Source organism: Bos indicus, chromosome 2 (assembly GCF_029378745.1).
Source record: "Bos indicus isolate NIAB-ARS_2022 breed Sahiwal x Tharparkar chromosome 2, NIAB-ARS_B.indTharparkar_mat_pri_1.0, whole genome shotgun sequence".
NCBI lineage: Eukaryota > Metazoa > Chordata > Mammalia > Artiodactyla > Bovidae > Bos > Bos indicus.
Genome location: NC_091761.1, coordinates 121,476,574 through 121,504,505, shown reverse-complemented (window position 1 = coordinate 121,504,505; position 27,932 = coordinate 121,476,574). Strand labels below are relative to the sequence as shown.

General features: G+C 44.3%; 1 pseudogene; it reads left to right on the top strand.

The window, feature by feature from the left end:
- The first annotated feature begins 269 nt into the window (after positions 1-269).
- On the top strand, positions 270-27,413 carry LOC109576017 (refilin-B pseudogene; annotated as a pseudogene).
- The last annotated feature ends 519 nt before the right edge of the window (positions 27,414-27,932 follow it).

Sequence of the window (27,932 nt, the reverse complement as noted above, 5' to 3'; positions counted from 1 at the left end):
AATTTCTTCCCCCTTTGTACTGGATTTGTCTGGGAGTGTCTGTCCAGCTGCAGTTCTTTTCTTGAGGACCACTGTTGCCCACAGACCTCACAGAGAGGTGCCCTTAGACTCACGATCTCACCAAAGCCTGCCCTGCAATCCTCACAGTGCTTGAACCAGAGGTGTACATTTGACCCAAGCTGAGCTGTATTCTGTCTTCTGGGACTCTGAAACTGGGGCATAGTGACCATAGTCCAAGCACCACCCCAGGGGTCGCATCAGTAACGACAATGAGTGGAACAGCCCAAGGAGAGACAACAGGGAATGGGCGACGGTGGCACATGGAGACTGTGGGCCTTGTCTATGACAGCAGCTGTTACTCTGCTCTAGCAGATGGTTGCCATGGGAATGTAGGTCCAGACTTGTCAGATATTGTGATTTTCCATACTTTCATGTGAAATTTCCCAGTTTTCAAATATTGGGCACTAATTCATTTTTTAATGCCACCGACTAAGAATATCTTGTGCATCATATTTGACCTACAGGGCTGCCAGTTTGTAATCAGCACCAGGGAGTCAGACACCGGCCCCAAAGCTGGGGACGGCCACTTTCTGCCATGTATGGAGACTCAGAGAAGCCCTCAGTGTAGCCGGAAGAACAAAGCCTGCTCCTGCTGGCTCCTTGCCCTCTGCCCCCACCCCCACCCCAGGAACACTACAGACCCACATTTCCTGGCCTTCTTTCTCGGCCCTCCTGCCTTTCTTTCTAGGCCCAGCACTGTGTGATAGTTAAAGTGATGGGCTCTGAAGTCAGAGAGACCTGGGTTCAAGTGCTGACTCTGCGACCTCTGGCTGCGTGCTCTCGGGAAATTGACTTCACCCCTCTGAGCCCCAATTCCTTCCTTTGTAAGACAGGGTACTTTCTTCATAGGGTTGTTATTGGGGTTAAAGGAGATAGAGCTCAGAAAGCTCTTAGCACAGTGCCTGGCATCCAGTACACACTGAATGAATGTTACCCATTATTGTTATTTTTATTATTGCCATGTCGTAGCATTCCTCCTCAGCACAGCCCTGTCTCAGAGCCCTTTCTTGTTTGTGTAACTCTCTGGGCACTTACCATTTGTTCTTATTACTTTTTAAAAAAATTTTATTTATTTTAATTGGAGGCTAATTACTTTACAATATTGTAGTGGGTTTTGCCATACATTGACATGAATCAGCCATGGGTGTACATGTGTTCCCCATCTTGAGCCCCTCTTACTACTTATCACTATTTCATCAGCCTTGGTATATTGTAAACTCCTCTTAGAGGGAAAGGCCACGTTCTCTCTCTCTTTATATGAATGAGAGGGGAAAGAAAGTAGTTGAAACTATTTTGTACATAGTGGGTGCTCAAGATACATGTATTTGTTGGTGCACTGCTGGAATTTAAGCTCCATGACAGCAAGGGCCTTGTCCATCTCATTAACTATTGGATCCCCTGAGCCTAGTTTTTTACATATATGTTGAGCATATATGGAACCCTCAATAAACATATATCGAATAAAAGAATGAAAGGCATCTCTTCCCCCTCTCCCAGGATTCTTTAACATACTTAGGAGGTTATTGGTGCAAATCCAACCTGCTGTTTTAAAATAGTAGGTTCTGGAATCTCTGTTAAGAGCTCCCCATTTTTCCTTTGGGAAACTGTCCTTCCCCCACTCAAGGTGGCTTCCCCATCTGAACTCTAGGAATAGTCATGTGGCCCAAGACTAGCCAATTAGAGAAAACTACCCCCTGGCCACAGTGATTGGTTCAAGATGGGCTTGTAAGTCAATCAAAGCCAATCAGAGCTGAAAGGATTGGGAAGAAAAAATTCGCTTTCCTCAGAGGAAGCTAAGTCATGAGAATACAAGCCTAGAGCTGCTAGTGGCCGCATTACCACAAAGAGGAGAAAGCTTGCCTAGAAAGGAAGCAGACACAGAAAAAGGCCTGAGAAACAGAAAGAGACAGGTTCCTAATGGTATCTTTTGAGCAAGCGTATCTATTTGTGCCTAAATCCAAGCCCTTGACTGTTGTCTTAGAGACAATAAATTTTTTTTTTTTCAAGTCACCTTGAGTTGAGTGCTAGTCACACATGCAAAGGAGAGCAGATTAATATTTGGATTCTATAGAAAGGCAGTCATAGTAGACATAAACATATATCTTTATAGGAATGTGCCCAGCCACAGTGATCTTTCTGTAAGAATTGGTGCCTACCCACAAACTAGACTAACAGCCATGTTAGTACTGAACCCTGCCCTCCAACTATACAACTGGTTGGACCAGAAGTAGATGTGTATTGCAGCATAATCAGATCAGATTCTCTCTCCTGGGGATTTGGGTTTAGGACTGAAGAGATCCTAGTTCTGTCTGAACTACATGCTTAAACTGAGGGAATAGAAAGTTGGGAGCTGGGAGAAAGTCACATTCATGGGGGACCTTAGAAACTGATCTATTCAAGAAGAATGAGGTTGACTCACATGGGAAGAGAGGCCGTGACCTCTCTGAGAAATAGAGAGCAAACAGAGAGAGAGAGAGAAGAGTTGCTTCCTCTTTTCTCATGAGGCAAATTACTTCTCCTTTTAGGCTCCAAGAGATTTCTCTGTGTTCATATAATTCTCTCTTCCACCATTACCCTCCCTGCTTTTTCGAAAACTTAAAATAGCTTTAGTGGTTTGTGTGTGTGTGGGGGTTGTTTTTCCTTATATCTAAAATGTTTTTTAGACAACTATCTTAGAAACAAGTCTGCAGTCAAGGTGTCCTGTTTACAAGGCTGATGAAGTCCCTTTGCTAGGCTTCCTAATCAAGACACCTACACATTCAGTTATTAGCTGTGTAACCTTGGCCAGAACACATGGATTCACTGAACTGGCTTCCTCCTCTATAAAACAGGAATAATAATGCCCACCCTACCAGGTAGTTAAGAGTGAATGAGATAAGGTGGAAAGATTTTACTTAGCACAGTGCTGGGCACCAAGAAGCCATGTAATCATTTTGTGCCAAATGCAAAAGAGGGGTTGAGTCCAAGTCCAGAACCAGGCCACTAAAAGGTGCCAATTGGAGAAGACTTTTGAGAGTTCCTTGGACTGTGAGGAGATCAAACCAGTCTATCCTAAAGGAAATCAATGCTGAATATTTGTTAGAAGGACTGATGCTGAAGCTCCAATACTTTGGCCACCTGATGCGAAGAGCCAACTCATTGGAAAAGACCCTGATGCTGGGAAAGATCGAAGGCAAAAGGAGAAGTGGGTAGCAGAGGATGAGATGGTTAGACAGCATCACCAACTCAGTGCACATGAAGTAGTGAAAGACAGGGGGCAGGCTGCAGTCCGCAGGTCACAAAGGGTCAGACACGGCTTAGCAACCGAAGAACAACAGCTACACGAGGAAGTCTAAGGGAACAAGCCTTCTCCCCATCAGCACCCTTTTCATCATGTGCACCCGATTTTCAAAAGCATTGAGGAGGCAAAGAGTGTCTTTATTTTTAAAAATGCCAGTTCTGGGGACTTCATTGGTGGTCCAGTGGTTAAGAATCTGCCTTGCAATTCAGGGGACTTGAGTTTAATCCCTGGTCAGGGAATTAAGATGCCACGTGCTGAGGAGCAACTAAGCCCACATGTCACAAGTACCGAGCACGCCACAAGTAGAGAGTCCAAATGCTGCAATGGAGGCTCCTGCGTGCTGCAACTAAGGCCTGACAGAGTGAAATTAATAATTTTTTTAAAAAAGGGTATATAAATGCCTATTCTGGAACTCATTCCAAGGATATAATTCAGACAAAAAATACATTTGCATAAGAATGCTCATTGCAGTAGTGTTTATATCGGAAAAAAATTGGAAATGACTGACATGTTCAACACTGTGTTTCGTTTAATAGATGATAGTACATATATACAACAGAATATTATAAAGACTAGAAGAACAAAAGACAATCTTTTTAAATTAAAATAAACATGGAGTAGTTTGCCAAATATTATAATGTAAAACGCAAAATGTGAACATTTAAGGTTAAAGCACAATATTTCAAAGAAGTTTCTCCTTCTCATCCCAGCATCACACACACTGTCTCACACACCACTCGCCCAGCTATACATTCATCTTCTCTGCCTTTGGGGTAACTAGGGTGGGAAAACTGAAGAAGCATTTATGTAAGTTCAAGTCCTGAGGCCTCTAACATGTGCGGTATCGACAAAGATGGATGTTCACATCATTTTCTGAGCTTAAAAAAAAAGCAGTTTACAAAAATATTGCGGACAATGTGAACAATGGTTATCCCAGGCCATGGGATTTCAGGTGTCTTTTTCTTCTTTGTACTGTCATGTATGGTTTGAAATGTACATAATGTATATACATTATGTTTATGAGAAAAAATGAAGCTATTTTCATAAGGGAAGGGAGTTACCTTGATTTTATTTTCTCCTCTGTTGTCCTCAATACATATTCTACCAGATTACCTCTAATATGCCTTCCTTCTTCATGCACAGGGAGACGTACCTGGCTGCCCGGTTCTGTGGAGCTGCTCCAGACAGAAGCTCCTTGTTCAGGGAGGGGAACCTTCCATGAGCCTGGCAGAAACGCTAGGCAGCTCACTACTGCCCTCTTCTGGTCAGAACAGGGCAGTTCTGATGTGCTAAACAGCACACCAGTCACATCGTGATTGGCCAAGGTCACCTACCCTTGCAGTCATCAGCGTGCTGCACACCACCACTTGCTCTAGCAGGTGGAATAGAACGTCTCCTGGGAACCTCTGGCTTGGCGTGGACAGCACTGTCCTGATGGGTTTGCAGTCATACCCTTAGCCTCCCTTAGCCCAGGTCATAGCCTGTTTGAGGGTGGGGTACTGAGTAAGTGATGAAAAACTTTCCTGCTCGCTAAAGAGCACTGATGGTTTGGAGTTCAGGTTCCAGAAAGTAGAAGGCAGGGTTGAAAGAAGATAAATACAATCATCCCAATTATAAAAGCTCTTAGGACCCAGGGGTTAAGACTCCGAGCTTCCACTGCAGAGGGTGAAGGTTCCATGCTGGCTGGGGAACTCAGATCTCACATGCCATGTGGTGTGGCCAAAGTAAATAAATAAATAAAGCTTGTGTTCTTGTATGCTTCTAATTACTTTTCAAGTATTTGTCAAAGCAGCTTGATATGTACAAATAAATTCGCACAAGGATATTTGTTGCAGAATTGTTGGCAAAGCACAAAACTGCAATCTAAATAGCACTCAGTATGGGGGCATTTGGACAAAATGGAATAGTATGCAGCTATTAAAAAGAATGAGGTGGATCTATATGTGCCACTCTGAAATGATGTCCAAGATTCATTGTTAAGTTAAAAAAAAAAAACCAAGCACGATATGTAACTGTCAATAAGTGTAAATGTGTTGTGTCTTAAATAAGGATCTGTGTAACAGTACACATTTCTATTTAGATATGTATAGAATACATTGGAAGGAAACACTAGGAATTAATAATAATAATGACTATCTCTGGAGATGGCAAAAAGAAAAGAGAACTAATCTCAGTTCAGTTCAGTTCAGTCACCCAGTCGTGTCTGACTCTTTGCGACCCCATGGACTGCAGCACACCAGGCCTCCCTGTCCATTACCAACTCCTGGAGCTTACTCAAACCCATGTCCATTGAGTCAGTGATGCCATCCAACCACCTCATCCTCTGTCATCCCCTTTTCCTCCTGCTTTTAATCTTTCCCAGCATCAGGGTCTTTTCAAATGAGTCAGCTCTTCATATCAGGTGGCCAAAGTATTGAATTTTCAGCTTCACCATCAGTCCTTCCAATGAGTATTCAGGACTGATTTCCTTTAGGGTGGACTGGTTGGATCTCCTTGCCCAAAGGACTTTCAAGAGTCTTCTCCAACACCACAGTTCAAAAGCATCAATTCTTCGGAGCTCAGCTTTCTTCATAGTCCAACTCTCACATCCATACATGACCAGTGGAAAAGCCATAGTCTTGACTAGATGGACCTTTGTTGGTAAAGTAATGTCTCTGCTTTTTAATATGCTGTCTAGGTTGGTCATAACTTTTCTCCCAAGGAGTAAGTGTCTTTTAATTTCATGGTTGCAGTCACCATCTGCAGTGATTTGAGAGCCCAAAAGAATAAAGTCTGCCACTGTTTCCACTGTTTCCCTGTTTCCCCATCTATTTGAAGTGATGGGACCAGATGCCATGATCTTAGTTTTCTGAATGTTGAGTTTTAAGCCAACATTTTCACTCTCCTCTTTCACCTTCATCAAGAGGCTCTTTAGTTCTTCTTCACGTTCTGCCATAAGGATGGTGCCATCTGTGTATCTGAGGTTATTGATATTTCTCCCAGCAACCTTGATTCCAGCTTGTTCTTCATCCAGGCCAGCATTTTGCATGATGTACTCTGCATATAAGGAATCCATACATACACACACACACACACAAAAAAAAACTGTTAGAACTAGTAAATGAGTTTGGCTAGGTTATAGGATATACACAAAAATCAGTTGAATTTCTATACACTATGTCTTAGTCCATTCGGCTGCTATCATAGAATACCATAGATTGGGTGCCTTAAAAACAACAAAAATTTATTTTTCACAGCTCTGGAAGCTGGAAGTCTGAGACCAGGGTGTCAGCACGGTCAGGTTCTGGTGAGATCCTCTTCTGGGTTGCAGACAGCTGTCTTCTCTGGGGTCCCTTTTATAAGGGCTCTAATTCCATTCATTGGATTCACGCTCATGATCATATCATCTCCCAAGGCCATCATCACACTGGGGATTAGAACTTCAATGAATGAACTTTGTGGGGACACAAATATTCAGCCCATAATAACTAGCAATGAACTATCTGAAAATGAAACTGAGAAAATAAATTTATTCACAATAGCATCAATAAGAATAATATACTTAGGAATAAATTTAACAAAAGGAGTACAAGATTCATACACTGAAAACTACAAAAGATTGTTGGAAAAAGAAGAGATTAAAAGAAGACTCAAAAGATACCTAAGACTTAAATGGAAAGAAATCTGTTCATGGATTGGAATGAACAGATGGGTTTCTGGGGAGTAAGATGATAACGATCCCCGAACTAATCTACAGTTTCAATGCAAGGCCTATCAAAATCTCAGCTGGCTTTTTTTTTTGCAAAAATTGACAAGCTGATGCTAAAATTTATATGGAAATGCAAATGACACAGAATAGTCAAAACAATCTTAGGGGGGAAATTTCAAGCTTCTTAACATAGCTAAAATAATCAATGTGTGATACTGGCACAAGAATAAAAAATAAGATGAGACTTCCCTGGTGTCCAATGGCTAAGACTCTGCACTCTCAATGCAGGGGGTCCAGGTTTGATCCCTGATCAGAGAACTAGATCCCACATACCACAGCTAAAGACACCACAACAAAGATTAAAGATCTCTAGCACTGCAACTAAGACCCAGTGCAGCCAAATAAATACATGTTTTTTTAAAAAATAAGATTCACTTCAGTTCAGTTGCTCAGTCGTGTCTGACTCTTTGCGACCCCATGGACTGCAGCACACCAGGCTTCTCTGTCCATCACCAATTCCTGGAGTTTGCTCAAAACTCATGTCCATCGAGTCAGTGATGCCATCCAACCATCGTATCCTCTGTCGTCCCCTTTCGCTCCTGCCTTCAGTCTTTCCCAGTATCAGGGAATGAAATAGAAATGGGAGTCTCGAAATAAACCTCTACATTTATGCTCAATTAATTTTAGACAAGAGTGCAAAGGAAACAATTGGATATCCATAGGCAAAAGGACAAAGCTGAATCCCTACTCATGCCATATAAACAATTTAATTCAAACTATATTATAGACCTAAATGTTAAAGCTAAAACCACAAAACTCTTAGAAGAAGATACAGCAGCAAATCTTTGTGACATTGTATTAGGCAATAGTTTCCTAGATATGACACCAAAAGGACAAGCAGCAAAATAAAGAAATAGATAAACGGGGCTTTGTAAATATTGAAAATCTTTTGCTTCAAAGGATAATGGAGCAGTGAAAATCTTCTGGAATTAGAGTGTGGTGATGATAGCACAATTGTGTGAAGATACTAAAAATCACTGAGCTTTACACTTAAAAGTGAACCATGTTGTATGTGAATTATGAGATTGGTGCAAACATAATTGTGGTTTTGGACTATGAGTTTTAAATAATTATAACTAGGCTCAAACACATCTTTATTAATCAAAGTAGGAACCATTGCAATCAGCACATTTTTGCCAACAATAAATAAGTTTGTTTATTCCTGTAGTGTAAAAATCTGTGCTTCGGGATTTGACAAACTCTTGTAAAGCATTTTCTGCTTCCTGTTGGTTGTGGAAGCATTTTCCCTGCAAAAAGTTGCTTGAAGAAGTGGTAGTCTGTTGGTGAGAGGTCAGGTGAATATGGCAGATGGGTAAAATTTCGTAGCCCGATTCTTTTAACTTTTGAAGCATTGGTTATGCAATGTGCGGTCGGGCGGAATCATGGAGAAGAACTGGGCCCATTCTGTTGACCAGTGCTGGCTGCAGGCATTGCAATTTTCAGCACATCCCATCAATATGTTGAGCATACTTCTCAGATGTAATGGTTTCACTGGGATTCAGAAGGCTGTAGTGGATCAGACCAGCAGCAGACCACCAAACAGTGACCATGACCTTTTTTGGTGCAAGTTTGGCTTTGGAAAGTGCTTTGGAGCTTCTTCTCTGTCCAGCCACTGAGCTGGTTGTCGCCAGTTATCTCGTAAAATCCACTTTTCCTCGAACACCACAATCCAATAAAAAAATGATTCGTTGTTGTTGCAAAGGATAAGAGAAGATGACACTTCAAAACGACGATTTATTTGATTTGCAGTCAGCTCATGAGGCACCCATTTATCGAGTTTTTTCACTTTTCCAATTTGCTTCAAATGCCAAATGACCAGAGAATGGTCAACGTTGAGTTCCTCAGCAACTTCTCCTGTGGTTGTAAGAGGATCAGCTTCTATGATTGCTCTCAATTGGTCCTTGTCAAATTCTGATGGTCTGCCACTATATACTCCTCATCTCAAGGCTCTTGTCTCCTTTGTAAAACTTCTTGAACCCCCACTGCCCTGTACGTTCATTAGCAGTTTCTGGGCCGAAAGTGTTGTTGATGTTGTGAGTTGTCTTTGCTGCTTTATCACCCATTTTGAACTCAAATAAGAAAATTGCTCAAATTTACTTTTTGTCTAACATCATTTCCATAGTCTAAAATAAATATAAAATATATATAATAAGTGAAGACACTCAGTTGTGTCCGACTCTTTGCGACCCCATGGACTGTAGTCCACCAGGCTCCCCCATCCATGGAATTTTCCAGGCAAGAGTATTGGAGTGGGTTGCCATTTTCTTCTCCAGGGGATCTTCCTGACCCAGGGATCGAACCTGGGTCTCCCATACTGCAGGCTGACGCTTTTATCACCTGAGCCCCCAGGGAAGCCCGCATAATAAGTCATTAGCAAAAAAACATGAAGTGACGGACTTCCCTGGTGGTCCAGTGGTTAAGACTCCATGCTTTTGGTGCAGGGGGCGCAAGTTTGATCCCTGGTCAGGACTCAGGTTCAATCCTTGGTCAGATCCCACATGCCACGGTGCAACTAAGCGTGTGTTCTTAAACAATGACCCAACTCAGCTAATAATAATACATAAATAAATAAATATTAAAAAAAAACATAAAGTGAGAAATGAGCGTTAAAATGATACATAACATAACCACATTAAAGAACATATTCCAATATCAAATGGCAAAGTTCAACAGTACAAAACCGCAATTATTTTGCACCCACCTAATATATGGCAATAAAGCTATTATTTTTTTAAAAAGGACTTTGTGATTATTAAATGGGAAACACCCATAATTTCCTCCTGATGTTTTCCTTCCATGGGCAAGGCATTCATTGATACAATAATCCTGTCTTCTCTCTGCCTCCAACTCATTCTTCCCCTAAAGCAGAGAAATGACTCAATAGATCTGAGTTCGGGATAAAGAACTGTTACATGTAGTTCTGCACACTCCTTTCCTCCTGGATTTCCAGGAGGCATTCTGCATGCTTCTCTATATCTATGTCTCTACAGCATCAGCCCCTCATATGTGCCAGGCATTGCTAAAGGAGCTAGAGAGTCAGTTTGAAAGAATAGTAACCTAACTCCTGCTATAAAGGAGCATACATTTTAGTGAGAAGACTGATAATAAACCAGAGTATATTCATATATTATCTTAGATGGTGTTAAGTCCTAAGGAGAAAAAAATAACATAGGAAAGATGAATAGGAAATATCAGGAGAGGGTGTGAAATTTTAGGTAGAATGTCCAGGAAAAGCCTCACAAGATGGCATTGGAACAAAGACCTGAAAGAGATCCAGAAGCTAGTCATGTGTATATTTGGGGGAAGAGATTTTCCAGGTGGAGCAAACAGCATACGCAAAGGCTCTGAAGTAATGGGGAGGAGGAGCCTGAAACATGAGGTCTGAGAAGTCTCAGGAAGCCAGCTCAGATAATGCCTTGTGGCTCAGAGTACAGACTTTGGCTTTTACTCATGACTTTAACCGCTGAAGGTTTTCGAGCAGAGAGGTGACATTTAAATCTGTTGAGAATAGATTACAGAGGGCAAAGGCAAAAGCAAGAAAATCAACTAGGAGGCTGTTACAGTGATAATGATGATGGCTTGGACCAGAAAAGGAGCAGTGGAGAGAGTGAGAAAGGGTCAACTCTGGAGTTATTTTGAAGGTAGAGCCGACCAAGTGTGTTGATAGCCTGGAGCTAGGGTGTGTGAGACAGAGAAATTAAGGATATTTCAAGGTTGATGTCCTGAATAACTAAAAGATGCAGTTGCAATTAATTGATCAGAGGTTAGGGGGAATGGACCAGGAACTCAATCCTGGGCATGTTAGTTTTCAGATGCCCATTGGACATTCAAGAGGATACGTTAAATAGATAGTGGGATACGCGAGTCTGGAGTTCAAAAGAGACGTCCAAGCTACTCATTGGCTTACCGTTTAGCCACTTGCTAGCCTCATGACCTTAGACAAGTCACCTATCTTAGAGCTACATACTCCTCTTCTGTAAAACAAGGATAAAAACAGTAGCTCTAACACACAATTGTTGTGAGAATCAAATGTGATGATCTGTGAAGTAACTGGTTCACAGGAGGCTCTGAATAAATTATCGCTATTATTAAGTTCAATTAAACATGCATTTAGTTGCTGGAAACACAAACAATGAAAGATACAGTCCCTGCCCTCAATCCCAATGGAGAAAACTTGGTCAAAGTTTTCAACAATCTTTAAGGTAACAATAATCATTTGGGAGAAACGTCAGGTCCTGGCACCTAAGAGAATAAAGAGAAGAAAGGAAGAGTCAAATATGATGGACAATAGGGACTTCCCTGGTTGTCCAGTGTCTAAGACTCCATCCATGCTCACAGTGCAGGGGGCCTGGGTTTGATCCTTGGTCAGAGAACTAGATCCCAACATGCCACAACTAAAAAGGTCCTGCATGTCACAAGCAAGATCAAAGATCCCTCAGGCTGCAACTAAGACCTGGTGCAGCCAAATAAATAAACAAATGTTTAAATCTTCCAAAAAGCAAAGATAATGGACAACTAACCCCAGGATGAAACAGTCCAGAGAACTGGAGGGAAAACCAGAATTTATATGTGGTCCTGACATCAGCTTGCTGGGAAGCTTTGGACTCATCAACTCTCTATCTCTCTCACTTCCCCAAACGGTAAACCCCAGTTCCCGTGAGATGTTTAAAAGTGACCAAAGGTGCTCAGGGGAAAAACACAGATGCAGTAACACTAAACACATCACTTCCCTCAGGCCTACTTTCCCTTTCCTCTGATTGAGCCCTGTCTCCCCATGAGGACTTCTCCAATCTCCTGTGAGCCCCAAACCTGGTTTTTCTAAGCTTCTAATCAGCAGGGTAAATAGCTCAGAGACTCTGAACAACACTGAAGACCCCTAGCACATGGCAGAGGTGCTTGAACCAAAACGAAGAGGAAAGTCAGGAGCATAAGGGGAGAGAAGGTATCACTGAATTCATACTGGGCAGGGGTTGTGCTAGGTGTTCTCATGGCTGAGAAAGTTGTTGCAAGGATTAAATATGAACTCACATTAGAGCATTGGGCCCAGGATCTCGCATATAGTAAGAGCATAATAAATGTTGGTTGTATCATTTTTATTGCATCTCTTTTAATCCTCACAACAACCTTGCAAGCTTAGTCCTCACAACTTTACAAGCTGGGCTCTAAACTAAGAGGCAGGGACTTCCCTGGCAATCCAGTGGTTAAGAATTTGCCTTCCAATGCAAGGGATGCAGGTTTGATCGCTGGTCAGGGAACTAAGATCCCACACGCCATGGGGCAACTAAACCCTCACGCAGCGACTACTGAGCCCACATGCTCTGCAATGAAGATCTCACACGTTGCAATGAAGATCTCACATACCGCAATGAAGACCCAGTGCAGCCAAAAATAAAGATAAAATAAGAGGCTACGCTGTGCTTAGTTGCTCAGTCATGTCAGACTCTTTGCGACCCCATGGACAGCAGCACGCCAGGTTCTTCTGTCCGTGGGGAATCTCCAGGCAAGAATACTGGAGAAGGTCCCCCTCTTCCAGGGGATCTTCCCAACTCAAGGATCAAACCCAAGTCTCCTGCATTGCAGGCAGATTCTTTACCGACTGAGCTACCAGGGTGTAATAGCACATGCTCTTGGATCGGACAAATCTGGGCTCACGTTCCATCTCTGCCACATCTAGGCTTTTGGAACCCCGGGAAAGCTGTTTTATCTTACTGTAAAGAGGAGGAAATAATGGTCATTACTAAACAAAGATTCATCTAAAACACTTAGGGTAGGGCCTGGCACACGGTAGCTGCTCAAGAATCACTAGATATTCCTAGTACTCTTGGAGGAGAGGACACAAAAGTTCCAGAGGTTAGGTTACTTATCCAAATTCACACAGCCAAGTAGAATAGACTCCTGTGGTTTTATCTTGCTCAGTATCCATACCTCCTCTTTTGGTTAGAGTACCCTCGCTCTTTGGAGAACCACCCTCCCCCACCCTTAGGCCTTGTGATTTGGGTGGAGTTGACACCTCTATTTCAAGCTTTCAGTGAGGGTGTGTGACTCAGATCTGGCCATTTGCTTATCCCATCTTCCTGGTCACAGCAGTTGGTTCAAGGGTGAACTTGTGGCACTTCCCTGGTGGTCCAGTGGCTAAGATTCCACATTCCCAATGCAGGGGCCCTGGGTTCAATTCCTGGTCAGGGAACTAGATCCCACATTGCCATAACTAAGAGTTCAAATGCCACAACTGAAAAAAAAAAAATCCCACATGCCACATCAAAGACAGTAGATCCTGTGTACCAAAACCGACACCTGGCACCACCAAATAAATTTTTTTAAAAAATTGTTTTTAAAGAGTGATCTTGTGACCCATGCAGAGCCAACAAGAATGCTGGATCTTTGTTGAATCCATCGGGAAAGATATGAACCTGGCTTTGGACGTGACACTGGGAGGCTATAAGTTTGGATTTGCTGGGGGTTGCCAGGTAGAGAGAATGCCTGAGTGCCATGCAAATCCAAAGGAATCAGAGCTGAAGAACAGAAAGAGACTGAAACCTGCAAACTCTGAGCTCTTGCCTAAACACTTGAGCAGACACGTCTAAAGTCTGTACCTCAAGCTTCAGGTACTTGAAGCAATAATGAGACAAGAATTCACATTCTCTCTCTCTCCGCCTTAAGACAACCAAAAAATCCTTACTTGGCAAATGCATCAGTCAGGGTCCCAGCTGAAAGCAGATGGCACACTCAAATTAGAATCATTTGAAGAGGGTTTATTTACTATGGTATAGACAGTGTAAAGTGGAAATGAGTGTTAGTCACTAAGTCGTGTCTGACTCTTTGTGACCCCATGGACTATAACCCACCAATCTCCTCTGTCCATGGAATTTTCCAAGCAAGAATACTGGAGTGGGTAGCCATTCCCTTCTCCAGGGATCTTCCTGACCCAGGGATTGAACCTGGGTCTCCTGCTTTGCACACAGATTCTTTACCATTTGAGCCACCAGGGAAGCTCAGTGTAAGAGAACCACAATGGGAAGCACGGTGACCTGGGACTAGTAATAACTGAGGAGTTATCACTACATATAGGCCTGAAGAACAGAGGAGAAAACAGTCACCTGGACCCAGAGGAGGGCCTTTGGTAGAAGAGCAGTGGCTGTCCATCACAGAGTACCGCCAGCTTGCAGAGGGAGCCAGGGGTATAAATACCTCTCTCTCCTCTTGCCTGTCATCCACAGGCTCCTCAATGAACAGGCCTAGCAAGAAGCCAGAAGGCAAAAAGTCTGTAGGTGTAGCAAAACCAGGCAGACCCAAGGCAGGATGGGAGATGGATACAGAGAGGCAGACAGGAGATGGCCCAAAAGCCTCATCTGGCGGTCTCTCGGATAAAGTCCCATGAAGAACTTTGGAAGCTGAGTTTTAGTTCTCTCATAGTTCCCTGTACAGTGCTCACCTCCCTTCCCTAGAGAAGACCCCCAGGTTGGCACACAGGAGATAGGAATTCTGAGCATCTGGGAAGAAGAGATAGGAATTCTGAGCATCTGGGAAGAAGATGCTAACCTTGCAGAGAGAAAGAACCTGCCAGGCCAGTGGACCACGTGGCCAGAGCCCTGGACCCTCAGGTCCTCACCCCGCCAGCTCCTTTGACCCCATGGAAATCTGTCTGCCAGCCGGTTTGGCCCCAATCTCAGGCACCACAGGCAGCAGCTTGGTGACTTCCCTTTCTCTCCATAGGAGATGTCTGCTTCCTTCTGCAGCCAAGCCAGAGAAGCTTCTGGGATTCCCCAAGACTGGCCGGGGCCCAAGAGGGCCCTGAGGACAGGGCTGAGCTGCATCCAAGTATCTTGTTTTGGCCACACAGACACCTGTTCCCTCTTCTTCCTTTACAAAACAACTCACCATGATCTTTTCAGCCAAAATAGTTTCCTCCCTACCTTTCAAATCCAGTTTAAGCCTTAGAGTCTCTTCAGAAAGGCTTCCTCATTAACTCACCTGACTCTACATTCTCCTGCTATAAAAATGATGATAACAGAAGAACTTATACATGTACAATAACTAATAATAGCAATGTGCACACCACTGAGCTCATTGCCTTGTGGAAACCATTTCACTTAATCCTCACGACCACCTTGTGAAATAGGTGCTATCAATAATATAGACTATGTTGTGAACTGGCACCCCTCAGATTGGCACCTTAAAAGCAATTACTTTATCCATTTCTACAGAGGAGAAAACTGAGACTTGGAGAGGATTAAATTACTAGTTTCAGATCACACACGTAAGCAACAGGCAGAGATGACGCCTAAAGCCAGGGACGACCGGTTGTGAAGCCCAAGCTCTTACAACTGAAATGTTTTACTGCAGCCCAGCTGTGAAATCTCAGAGTTAGGTAGTGGCTGGAGGAGTTCCTGAATTTTCTCTCTAACATGTATGTACATGTGCTGGAATCACAGTCAGTGACCCTAACTTATGTACATATAGAGTAAGCAACACTATTCCCCAAGTTTTTGCAGCAAACACCACCAGCGCCCCTTTGTGGTTAAATCCACTTGGTCACCCCTCCAGCTCTCAAACCCTAATGAGAAGCCAAACACTTGAAGATAATTTCATTAGTGATGTCAGAACACATTACAGATGAAATACAGAAAACAAAAGAACCCACTAGGAGTTACTGGTAAGACGCTTACGCTATTAGCCTGCCCCATTTCCCACTACCAACAAACCATCTTTAGCCACTTGGAAAATTGGCCTTGTTTTCACTTCCTTTGTGAAATGTCTCATGTGGTAATTTTCCCAGAGTGTAAACAAGTCTTTTCACAGTAATCAATTCATTAACTTCTCACAAAAAACACTATAAAGTAAGTCATGTTATCATCTCCATTTTTTAGATGGGGCATCTGAAGCTCAGAGAGGTTAAGTCACTTCCTCAGAGTCACACAGCTGGCAAGGGATAGAGCTGGGATTCGACTCGTTGAGTCAGCCTTCTGAACTTAGGCATTTAACGACTGCTACTCTGTAGTTTGACAATAAAGCTAAATGAAGATTATGAGAAAATCCATCAAAGCACTAAAAATGAAAAACATGCTATGCAGGATTGTAGAATCTACGTGCTCCAGTAATACAGAGGAGAGATCGTCCACTTAGAATGCGTGGCTGGTTGGATTGATCAGCAAAGGTAATGTGGAGAACAGAGAGCTGAGGAACAGCCATCAGAGTGTCTATGGGACAGGCAGGTAAGCTTAGAGAGCAATCAGGGAACAGACATCCGTGGTGGAGGGTGAGTGAGTGACCCCTGAACCTGCAAGGGGAAACTTGAGGATGGTGCTAGAACATCATCTGGTGGGAGAAGTTGGGAGGAAGGACTAGCAAAGTGAAGAAGAGGAGCCCTTCTTTTCCTTCCTTAAACCTGTTTGCTAAATCCCTATTCTATGCCAGGCACTGCTGCCTTCACAGAGTTTGCAGTCTAATGGAAGAATGTATTAGTACATTTTTGGTTGCAAGTGACAGAAACCAACTCACACTGGCTTAAGCAAAGGGGAATTTGTTGGCTCACTTGACTGAAAAGTTGATTAAAGGGTGAACCTCAGGCTGGTTGATCCATGGGCTGGAAAATGTCAGTAGAGGCTTCCCTGGTGACTCAGTAGTAAAGAGTCTGCCTGCCAATGCAGGAGACACGGATTCAATCCCTGATCCGGGAAGACCACATATGGTATGGAGCAAATAAGCCTATGGGCCACAACTGTTGAGCCTGTGCTCTAGAGCCTAGGAGCTGCAATGACTGAGCCCACGTGCTGCAAGTACTGAAGCCCTTGCATCCCAGAGCCCGTGCTCAGCAGCAAGAGAAGCCACAGCGATGAGAAGTCCACACACACAACTGAAGAGTAGCCCCCACTTGCCGCAGCTTCAGAAAAGCCCGTGCAGCAACAAAGACCCAGCACAGCCAAAAATAATGACATTTTTTCAGTGGGAGTCAATCTCTTCCTGCCTTGATCCTGCTCTCCTCTGAGTTTCCTCCATTCTTAGGCAGCTTTTCTCCTTCTGGTGGTGTCGTGATGGCTGTCCCTGGCTCTAGGTTTTCTTCTTAGCCTGTCAATGCCATCCCTCTTCTAATCCCCGCCCCTGAAAAAGAATCTTTATTTCCCATTTGTTCCAGGGAAAATTCTAAGATTGGCTCTGATCAACTACCTTGATTTTATGCCTAACACTGACCCAGTTATGGGGCTTAAGGATGGAATATGACAATTAGCCAGGCCTGAGGGACAGACACACCCTTCCGTGCAGCCCTACCCAGACCACACAGATTGAGGAAAGAGGGATGGCTCCCAGGGAAAACTGGAGTGCTAACTAAGAAGTGGGGAATGAATGCTGAGTAGGCAAGAACAACAGACGGCTGATCCAGGGATTCAGGCAATGATCCTGGTGATTACAACAGCGTGTGATAAATGGCATGTGGAAGGAAGTGGCTGGAGGAGCACATAGGAAACACCTAACCCAGAGGAAGTAACTGTAAGCTGAGACCTGAGGAGGTCTCAGGATAAGGAGGGGCATGGAAGGGGTAAGAAGGAAACGGGTTGTGAAGGTTTCTTGAGATATGTGAAACTGTGTGTTGTTTGTTAAAGTCACTTCAGTCGTGTTCAACTCTTTGTGACCCTATGGACCGCCAGGCTCCTCTGTCCATGGGATTCTCCAGGCAAGAATACTGGAGTGGATTGTAATGCCATCCTCCAGCAGATCTTTTGGACCCAGGTACTAAACCTGCGTCTCTTACATCTCCTGCACTGGCAGGCAGGTTCTTTACTGCTAGCGCCACTTGGGAAGCCCGTGGGAAACTGTGGTCTGAGCATTAAGAGGAACAGTGTAAGTGAAGATTGCCTGGATCATGAACTTGGCCGGAGCACAAAGGAAGGCAAATTGATTTGGGCCTGAGAGGAGTTGAAGATTTCAGTTTGGGATGTTATTTTTGAGGAGCATGAGGGTCATCCTGTTAGAGATATCAAAGAGTCGGTTTGGACATGTGAATGCAGGGTTTAGGAGCAGAATCTCTGGAGGCAGCTCCAGGATGGTCATTGAAGTGTGGGTGAGACATTTCTGGCTGAGAAGATCAAGGTTGAACAGGCTCGTTGAAACGGTCAATGACAGACTTCCCTGGTGGCCCAGTGGTTAAGACTCTGCCTGCCAATGCGGAGGACGTGGGTGCAATCCCTGGTTCAGAAACTAAGATTCCACACGCCGAGGAGCAACTAAGCCTGTGCTCCCCAACAAGAGAAACCCAAGAATTGTAATTAGCGTAGCCCCCACTCACCATAACTAAAGAAAGCCCACACACTGCAATGAAGACCCAGCGCAGTCAAATACAATATATATTTTTTTAAATTTTAAAAGTGTAGCCAAAAATAAAAAAGAAAGAACTGCTAAGTCACTTCAGTCGTGTCCGACTCTGTGCGACCCTATAGACAGCAGACCACCAGGCTCCGCTGTCCCTGGGATTCTCCAGGCAAGAACACTGGAGTGGGTTGCCATTTCCTTCTCCAATGCATGAAAGTGAAAAAGTGAAAGTGAAGTCGCTCAGCCGTGTCCGACTCTTCGCGACCCCATGGACTGCAGCCCACCAGGCTCCTCCGTCCATGGGATTTTCCAGGCAAGAGTACTGGAGTGGGGTGCCATTGCCTTCTCCGAAAAAGAAAGAAAAGGACATCCAAATGGCCAATAAGCACATGAAATCAGCATATGAAAACATCATTACTTATTAGAGAAAACACATGAGAACAATGAGATACCATTACACACCTACCAAAATGGATGGAATTAAAAGGACTGAAAGTATCAGCAAGAAAGCCGAACAAATAGAACTGCCAATGGGACTGTAAACTGGCACAACCGTTTTGGAAAACTGACAGTAATTTATGAAAGCAAAACACATGTATCTGCTTTGACCTAACAATTCTACTCACATATATATAGCCAAGAGAAATAAGTGCTTAAGGCCATCAAGAGATTTGTAAGAGAATGTTTTTAACAGCTTTATTCAGAAGAACAAACCAAATGTCCTTTGTTATATGTTTATTCAATACAACACTACACCACACACAAGCGAGAACTTAGTACCGATGCAGATGAATCTTAACAGTTATGTTGAGTGAGAGAAGCCAGACTGTGTAATTTTATTTATAAAAAGCTCAAAACCAGATATAACTAGTTAATGGTGATGGAGGTCATAAGGTGTAGCTTCTCCTGTGGAAGGGGATGTACCTGAAAGGCGGCCACAGGAGGCTTGCTGGGGTGCTGAAAATGGTTTGTATCTTGATCTGGATGGTGATTATAAAGGCATTTACAGTATAAACATTTATCCAGCTGTTTATTTAAGATTTTTAAGATTTGTGCATTTGTACAACACAGAAAGCATAGCTAATATTTTATAATAACTCTAAATGGAGTATAACCTTTAAAATTGTGAATCACTATATTGTACACCTGTAATTTATATAATATCACACTATAACTATGCTCCAGGGACTTCCCTGGTAGTCCAGGGGTTAAGGCTCTGTGCCTCCAGTGCAGCGGGGGTACAGGTTTGATTCCTGGTGGGGGAACTAAGATCCCACATGCCGTATGGCGTGGCCAAAAAATAAAAAATTATACTTCAATTAATATAAATACTTTAAAGTTTTTTAATTTATTTTTTAAATTGAAGGATAATTACAGTAGTGTTGGTTTCTGCCGTACACCATGAAAAGTTTTTTAAAAAGAGATTTGTGCACATTACTGTTTCTATTTCATGCCTAAAAAACCAGGAGGGAAGCTTAGCCCCACCTCCAAAATACAAAAGAAACGATGATAGCACTGATCTGGGGACTATTGATATTTTACAGTTTGTGATATGAGATGATGTTTCCTAAGACTCAGCTTGATGATGAGATCCCCCAGGGTCAGAAGTCTTTGATTCTGATCTCCAGTGTTCCAAAGCACCTGTATCAGGCCTGCAGCATCCAGGACTCGGCGTCTGCTCAGAGCAGCGCACTCCAGCCCCTGAGTGTTCAGCTCAACACTTATTTCTGGCATGTCTGCTCTGTGCCAGGCCCTGAGCTGAGAGATGGGAATATGAAGACAAATAAAACACCATCCCTGCACACTTAAAAAGCTGCCAACCAAGAGGTGAGTGCTCCAGGATGAAGGGTTCTTGCAGCAGCCAACTTATCCATCAGCACATGTAAAATAATAATAGTAACAAACAACCACCATTTATGAACTGCCAGGTGCTTTATGTAACAGATTTCACGCCACACCCCCCCCCCTTAATTGCTATTTAAAACCACAACTGCCTGCAGCTACTTTTGTCTGTTAGGGGAGTGGCATAATTTTTCTCTGGGTATACAGGATCTTTGTTTAGAAAATACTTAATAAGTTGCTTTGGCATGAAGAATGAAACTCCCCGGGGCTAGGCAAGACAAAGGAGCTGAACTGCTTTGCAAATTAGAGTGGGGAAAACGCGGCAGCAGGGCAAGGGAGGGAGGTCTGAAAACAGGAGGAAGGAGATGTTAGGAAGTATAGTTAGGGAGATCTACGTTGTTTTTGTTTTCCCAGATTCTGTTCCTTAGGGTACCACCCCTTTGCCTTCCTAACCTCACACATTCTTCAGCTCTTACCTTTCAAAAATTACTTCCTCAAACCACACACAGCCTTCAAAAGGAATGAGCCAAATCTCTATAGACTTGGGGAAAGGCTCAGGATATATTGTGAAGAAAAAGTAACCAGCACAATAGACGCTTAGTAGAGTCTCGTTTTTTAAAAAGGAGTTCTGAAGATGTATTTACAACTGGCTACACATGGAAAATTCCTACAAAACTACATAACACTGTATCAACAGCTGTTACTACTAGGGATAGTGGTAGGGAATATTCAGAAGCTTTTATTTTCAGTTCTTATCCTTTTTACCTTCAAGCATTTTATCAAGATATTTTATCCCTTTTTCAAAAGCCTCTTCCTCCAAGCAGCCTTCCCTGACTGCTGCAGTCCATCAGGTCCCAGGGTGTCCTGGCCTCCTCTGTTGTGACATTCAGACCTTTGTAATTCCTCTCCCAACCTCTCCCACTCCTCTACCTCCTGCATCCACTGTACTCTTCCCAGCTCCAAACTGACAGACACCAGGAACTCCTAGGAGAGTGCTTGGCATAGCTGTTAACCGAATGAATAAATTCTTCCACCTCCCAAAGAGTTTTTCTCCAACCTTGCTTTGGATCTTCCAGAGAGAGGAAGCACATACAACCCAGCCCCACCTGGGTGTGCTGCTCAGGCCCTGCTCGTGGTATTCCAGCTAATTCTCTGCCCCGAGCAGGGTGAGATGCCCTCTTTCTTCATTCTAGAGATACGTGGAAAGGGAACAACTGCTGCCCTCTTCAGAGCCTCAGCCTTGAGCGACGCTGAAACATCCAAGACCAGGGCAAACTGTGAGAAGTGTGAGCAGGTGAGGGAGCCAATTACCGGAACTGGCCAGGGCAGCCTGGCTGACCTCAGCAGGAGCAGGGACGGCCCTCCCTTTCCATCTTCCTTTTCTTTCCGACAGCAGGGGAGGAGGAGACCAAGGCCTAATTGCTTTCACCTTGAGAAAAATCTGCTGCTGACCATGTGCGGAGAGAATCACTCAGTTATACAGCAGGGGCTCCAGATGATACCAGATCAGGAAGGCTGACATTTTCCCTGAGGCCCTCGCTAACGACTAACGGGAAGAGACATCCTTGGCCTACTGCCCCTCCTTGCTCAGGCCCACCAATCACAGTGTCAGCCCATTGCTGGCTTTCTTTCCGCCCAGAACCCCGCAGGGAAATTTCCGAGTCTGCCTCCTCCCCACCAAGGCTGCTGTCACTAAGATGGTGCTTTCACTGGGTTTTGCCCAGGCCAGAGTGAAGGCTCTGGGAGAGAATTAGAGCTGTCTCACAGGCGCCAATGGCCGGGTGGACACCTCTATCAATCCAGCCAGCCTCCACCCACCAAGCTCAGACAGGAAAAGTGATGCTGGCCACTGGGACTGCCAGGGAGCGCCACTGGCCAGCCACAGGTGCCCGATTCTGCCCAGACACTTCTAACAATTAAGGCAAAGGATGAACTCTCAAGGCTTCCTCCATCCCTGAGGAAAAGCAGATTCAAAAGCCACACAGTGTTCTCAACCCCTGCAGTGAAGCAAGGAATATAATAAAGAGAAAGCACTGTAGCTCAGGACAGCAGTCTTGAAGTGATGCTATGCAGGGAGTCTGCCACCAGAAGCTCAGCATTTGAGTCACTGAAAATCACCCAGGAAGTATGTGATACAGCATATGATACAATGAACAACATAAAGTCTAGGAGCACTAGCTAGTCACCTATTGGAGCCCAGGTAGAAGTTTCCTTTAGGAAATTCCTTTTTTTTTAAATTTTATTTATTTATTTATGGCTTTGCTGGGTCTTCATTGGGCTTCCCTGATAGCTCAGTTGGTAAAGAATCCACCTGCAATGCAGGAGACCCTGGTTCGGTTCCTGGGTCTGGAAGATCCGCTGGAGAAGGGATAGGCTACCCACTCTAGTATTCTTGGGCTTCCCTGGTGGCTCAGCTGGTAAAGAATCTGCCTGCAATGTGAGAGACCTGGGTTCGATCCCTGGGTTGGGAAGATCCCCTAGAGAAGGGAAACTCTACCCACTCCAGTATCCTGGCCTGGAGAGTTCTATGGACTGTGTCCACGGGGTCGCAGAGTTGGACATGACTGAGGGACTTTCACTTTCACTGTGGGTCTTCATTGCTTTGCTCGGGCTTTCTCTAGCTGCAGTGAGCAGGGCCTACTCTTCACTGTGGTACACGGGCTTCTCATTGCAGTGGCTTCTCTTGTTGCAGAGCACAGGCTCTAGAGCTCAGTTCAGTAGTTGTGGCACACAGGCTTAGGTGCTCCACAGCATGTGGAGTCTTCCCAGACCAGGGACTGAACCCAGGTCCCCTGCAAAGGCAGGCGGGTTCTTAACCACTGGACCACCAGGCAAGTCCTCCTTTAAGAAATTCTCAAGAGACTTCCCTGGGGGTCCAGTGGTTAAGACTCCTCGCCTCCACGGCAGGGTTCAGTCCCTGGTTGGGGAACTAAGATCCCACATGCCAGGTGATGCAGCCAAAAGAAAGACATTTTTGAGAGGCAACAGAAGACCACAGCTCCACACATAGGCCATTTCAACCACTTTCTAGCTGTGTGACTCTGGTCATGCTGCTTAACCTCTTTGAGCCCCAATTTCCCCAGCTGTAAAATAGGGTTAATAACACCTACTTTAAAGGGTGTCACAAAATAAAATTAATATACATAAACTATCATAGTGCCAGAAAGCGCTCACTAAATGGTAGGTGTTCATATTATTATTATGGTAGCATCATATCATCACACATTCCAGCACCAACACTGCTGAGGTGGAAAGTGGGAAGGCCTTTAGAAACACGCAGACCTGGTTGGATATCTAGTTCCATTACTTCCAATGTAAGGCCTTGGGAGAGTTAATTCACTTCTTTGAGCTTCAGTCTCCCTCCATAGGTGACTCAGATGGTAAAGAATCTGCCTGCAATGCAGGAGACCTAAATTCGATCCCTGGGTCAGGAAGATCCCCTAGAGAAGGGAATGGCAACCCATTCCAGTATTCTTACCTGGAAGATTCCATGGACAGAAGAGCCTGGTGGGCTACAGTCCATTGGGTTGACACAACCAAATGATTTTCACTTTCACTTTCAAGGCCTTGGGAGAATTAATTCACTTCTTTGAGCTTCAGTCTCCCTCTATAAGAAAGCATGACTAATACAGCCTTGTCAATGGGATGGATAGAGCTCAGCCATCACCTGAGACTGAGCACATAGGTGCTCAGGGAACGTTACCTGCATGGGTACAGGATCATCACCCTCTTTCCAGCATCCTCTATCTGGTTTGTTTGGTAGTTTTTACTGAAAGACAAAAGCCTGCATGTGGTGGTTTAGTCGCTAAGTCGTGTCCGACTCTTGTGACCCCATGGACTGTAGCCTTCTAGGCTCCTCTGTCCATGGGATTCCCCAGGCAAGAATACTGGAGTTGGTTGCCATTTCCTTCTCCAGGGGATCTTCCCAATCCAGGAATTGAACCCAGGCCTCCTGCATTGAAGGCAGATTCTTTACCAACTGAGCTACAAGGGAAGCCTGCATATGGATTTTATCAAAGCCAGTGGTCTCTTTCCTGTTGATTCTTCTAGCCATCTCTATACTATTTGACCCTGCTGGTCACTACAGAATTTTTTGAGACCTCCTGCCTGCCCCCTTGGTTTTCTTGACTCTGATCCCCTGATACCTCTCTCTCTCTTTCTTCCCAGGCTCTTCATCCTCCTTAGCTTACTCCTTATTCTTCTGTCCTTTGCTTTCCACATTTTACCTTCTCTCCCCCTGAGAAAGGCCACAACACAGTCAACAAAGCAAGCTCAGTCTATCCTTGATCCTGATCTCAAAGGTATCATTATTCTTCCAGCAACCACAAGTCAAATCCTAGATTCTTTTCTGTTTCCTTTCCTGTCTTTCTGAATCCATTCAGTTGCCAAGCATCTCTATTTTTCCCTCAAAACATTTCTCACATGTACCTCCTTCTTTTCCATCTTTCCTCTTGCCATTCAAAAACCAATACCAACCCAGATCTTATCTAGTTTAAGTGGCTAATTCCAATCTATCCTGAGTATTACAGCTGACCTGAAAAGATCACTTTAATCATACCAGATAGTCTCTTTTCACCACTCTTTCATCTCCACTCAAAATTCTATTAAGGCTGTTTCCTTCCTCCAAAGGCACTCAAGGGCTTTCATATCTGATTTTCTACATTTGACTTTCCTTCAGGCCCCAACCTAGATTCTCCACCACATGCACGCCTTCTCTGTGTCTATTTTCTCTCCTTTGCATCTGCAGCCTCCTCGGTCTGGAGTGCCATTTCCTGCTGTATTAAAATTCGATCCATTCTAGCTCAAACCTCCACTCCTCCCGGAGGCCTTCCCTGCCCACTCCAGGGTGTAGTTATCATCTTCTCTGAGTTTCTCTGATGATGTTGGTGTGGTCCTTGCAATAGAGCTCTGCCTGTTTGAGGAGTTGGTTGATGCCTACTGGGACACCTGCCTGTGCCTTCAACTCACACCACAGGGCAGAGTTGGTATCTTGTACATCCACTTGGATGACACAGCATAGTGTCATAGCAATTTGGAGTTGGACAGACGTGTTCTCATCCTAACATGTCACTTTCCCACTGGTTGCAAGACCAACCTCTCCCAGACTTCCTCATCTGAAAAATGGCCGTCATAATGGCCTCATAGATTTGTTGTGAAGATTAAATGATAATGTATGCAAATAACTCTGCACAGTGCCTGGCACCCAGTCTACATTCAATAAAAGGTAGAGATTATTATAGTTCCTGGCACCTTCCAGTCTAAGCATTACTTATGCATTCCTACTCATTTGCATAGCCAAATAGTAATTTACATAGACTGTGATATTTTACTATAGGTATATCTGCTTTCAAAACAGCTCTCCTTTCCCAACTTTCCATTTTTATAAATGGCACCACTGTTCCAAGGCTCCCAGGCTGAAACCTTGGCAGTGTACTCAGCTTTTCCTGCTCTTTCATGGGCCAAACTCGTTGGCACTTAACCATGGGCTGTCTCTAACTGTTCTGAGAATGTCTTAACTCCCTGTTGAGACTGTAAATGCTTTAAGAGCAAGAACTCTGACTTATACTGCCTTGGTATCTATTATACTGGCATAGAGCAGGAACTCAATACATATTTGTTTTCTGACAAGATTCTATCAACAAATTAATTTACAGGGGCAGGTGTGAAGGAGATACTACACCAATCTGAAACACTGATCAGATATTCTGTGATTATGTTTTATCCAACATCCCTTCTCCACTCCATGAATTCCTCCTACCCATTAAGGCCCAAGTCGATATTCTCCTTGCTGTTAAGGCCCAAGTTAATAGTCTTCTTGCTGATATCTTCCATAAATATTATTTCCTTTCTTTCATTTAAACTACTTATTTAATTGCATAAAGTTTTAACCACTTTTTAAATTAAAAACTGAAAAAAACTGGAGTTCCTTGATGGTCCAGTGGTTAGGACTTGGGGCTTTCACTGCCGTGGTGGGTTCAATCTGTGGATGGCAAACTAAGAGCCCACACACACAGAGAAAGTACCTGAAAATGATACAGTATAAAGTGACGATTAAATTTTTTCCTCTTAGTTTTATTTCTCAGAGATAACAACTGGGAACACTTTGGTGGGTATCCCTCAAGATCCTTTTCTGTTGCATTAGAAATTAAGAGCCTCTACTAAGACAGTATATAAATTAAACTTTTAAAAATGACTGTGTTTCTCTGAGATTTTACATGCCCCCCAAAATGACCATTTTCTAGGCCATGGGGAAAGGGATTAAAATAAATCCAAGTCGTGAAATAAATGAGTAAAATTCAAATTTGTTCCATGGCAATTCGACAGTGCCTATCACACTGTACAGTTTGTATACACCTCTGCCTCCCAGCTAGATTTATCCTAGAGCAGTAACTGACTTCCATTTTTATATTCTCAACACCTATTTTGTACATAGTAAGGATTCAACACATGTTTAGTGAAGAATGACTTAACTGGGGCAGGGGGGCAGGGTGCAGTGGCCTGGGCCCAGCCATGGGCACCAACCACCCTGGTGAGCTGGCTTGGCCTGCAGGATGTGCCAGAGCACATGGACATGGAGAAGGGCAACAGCATCCTGGACAGTCCAGACTCAAGGCTTCTCCCTAGCCCCAGCCACTGGTTTCTCTCGGGGCCCAGGGCAGCAAGGAGCTTGAACCAGCCCCCAGGGCTCTGGCCCAATGCAGGATCCCCCCATGGCCCTGAATCCAGCTTCTCTCTCTCCAACCCCCCAGTCTCCAGCTGCTCGCCAAGGTTATGACCCCTGGCCTTTGGCAAAGGAGTGGTGTTTGACCCCTTACCACCAATGGAAGTAAAGTACACATCCTCTATCAAGTACAACTCAGACTGGCACTTCATCAACGATGTCCACCTGTCCTAGGACTTGGCGGTGGCCTCCTGCAGCCAGATCATCTCCTGGATTCCCAGTTGCACATGGCACATCTACAAGGCGAAGGTGCACTTCCAGCCCCACCACGAGCCTGCCCACTGCCTCAGTACCACCATCCTCTATCTCAAGTACCCCAAGGCGTTCTACACCACCACCCTGGATGACAACTGCCACAACACCCTGAGGAGGCACCTGTCCAGTGTGGAGCTCGAAGTCAGGGAGTTTCTGGGCGGTGTTTACCTGTTGGAAGAGAGCTGATTCGAGCACACTGAGAGGCCGGCCAGCTTTCTGGTCCAAGTAGGGTTGAGCGAGGCTGCCCTCGGTTATCATTCCAGCCCTAGAAGAGTCTAACACAGAAAGTGTGTGTTAGCCGCTCAATCATGTCCAGCTCTTTGCGACCCCATGGACTGCAGCCCACCAGGCTCCTCTGTCCATGGGGATTCTCCAGGCAAGAATACTGGAGTGGGTTGCATTTCTTTCTCACCCCTAAGCCCAGCCTGAGAAATAACAACATATCACAATAGCTTCTAATTATTGAGGGAATTTGGTTTTTATAATTTTTCCAATTATTTTTTAAAGGAATGTATTTTCTAGTTTGCTATTAACATAGCTTCCCCCAAGGTGTGTTAGTTGCTCAGTCGTGTCCAACTCTTTGCTACCCCATGGACTATACAGACCATGGAATTCTCTAGGCCAGAATACTGGAGTGGGTAGCTGTTCCCTTCTTCAGGGGATCTTCCCAACCCAGGGTTCGAACCTAGGTCTCCTGCATTGCAGGCGTATGCTTTACTGTC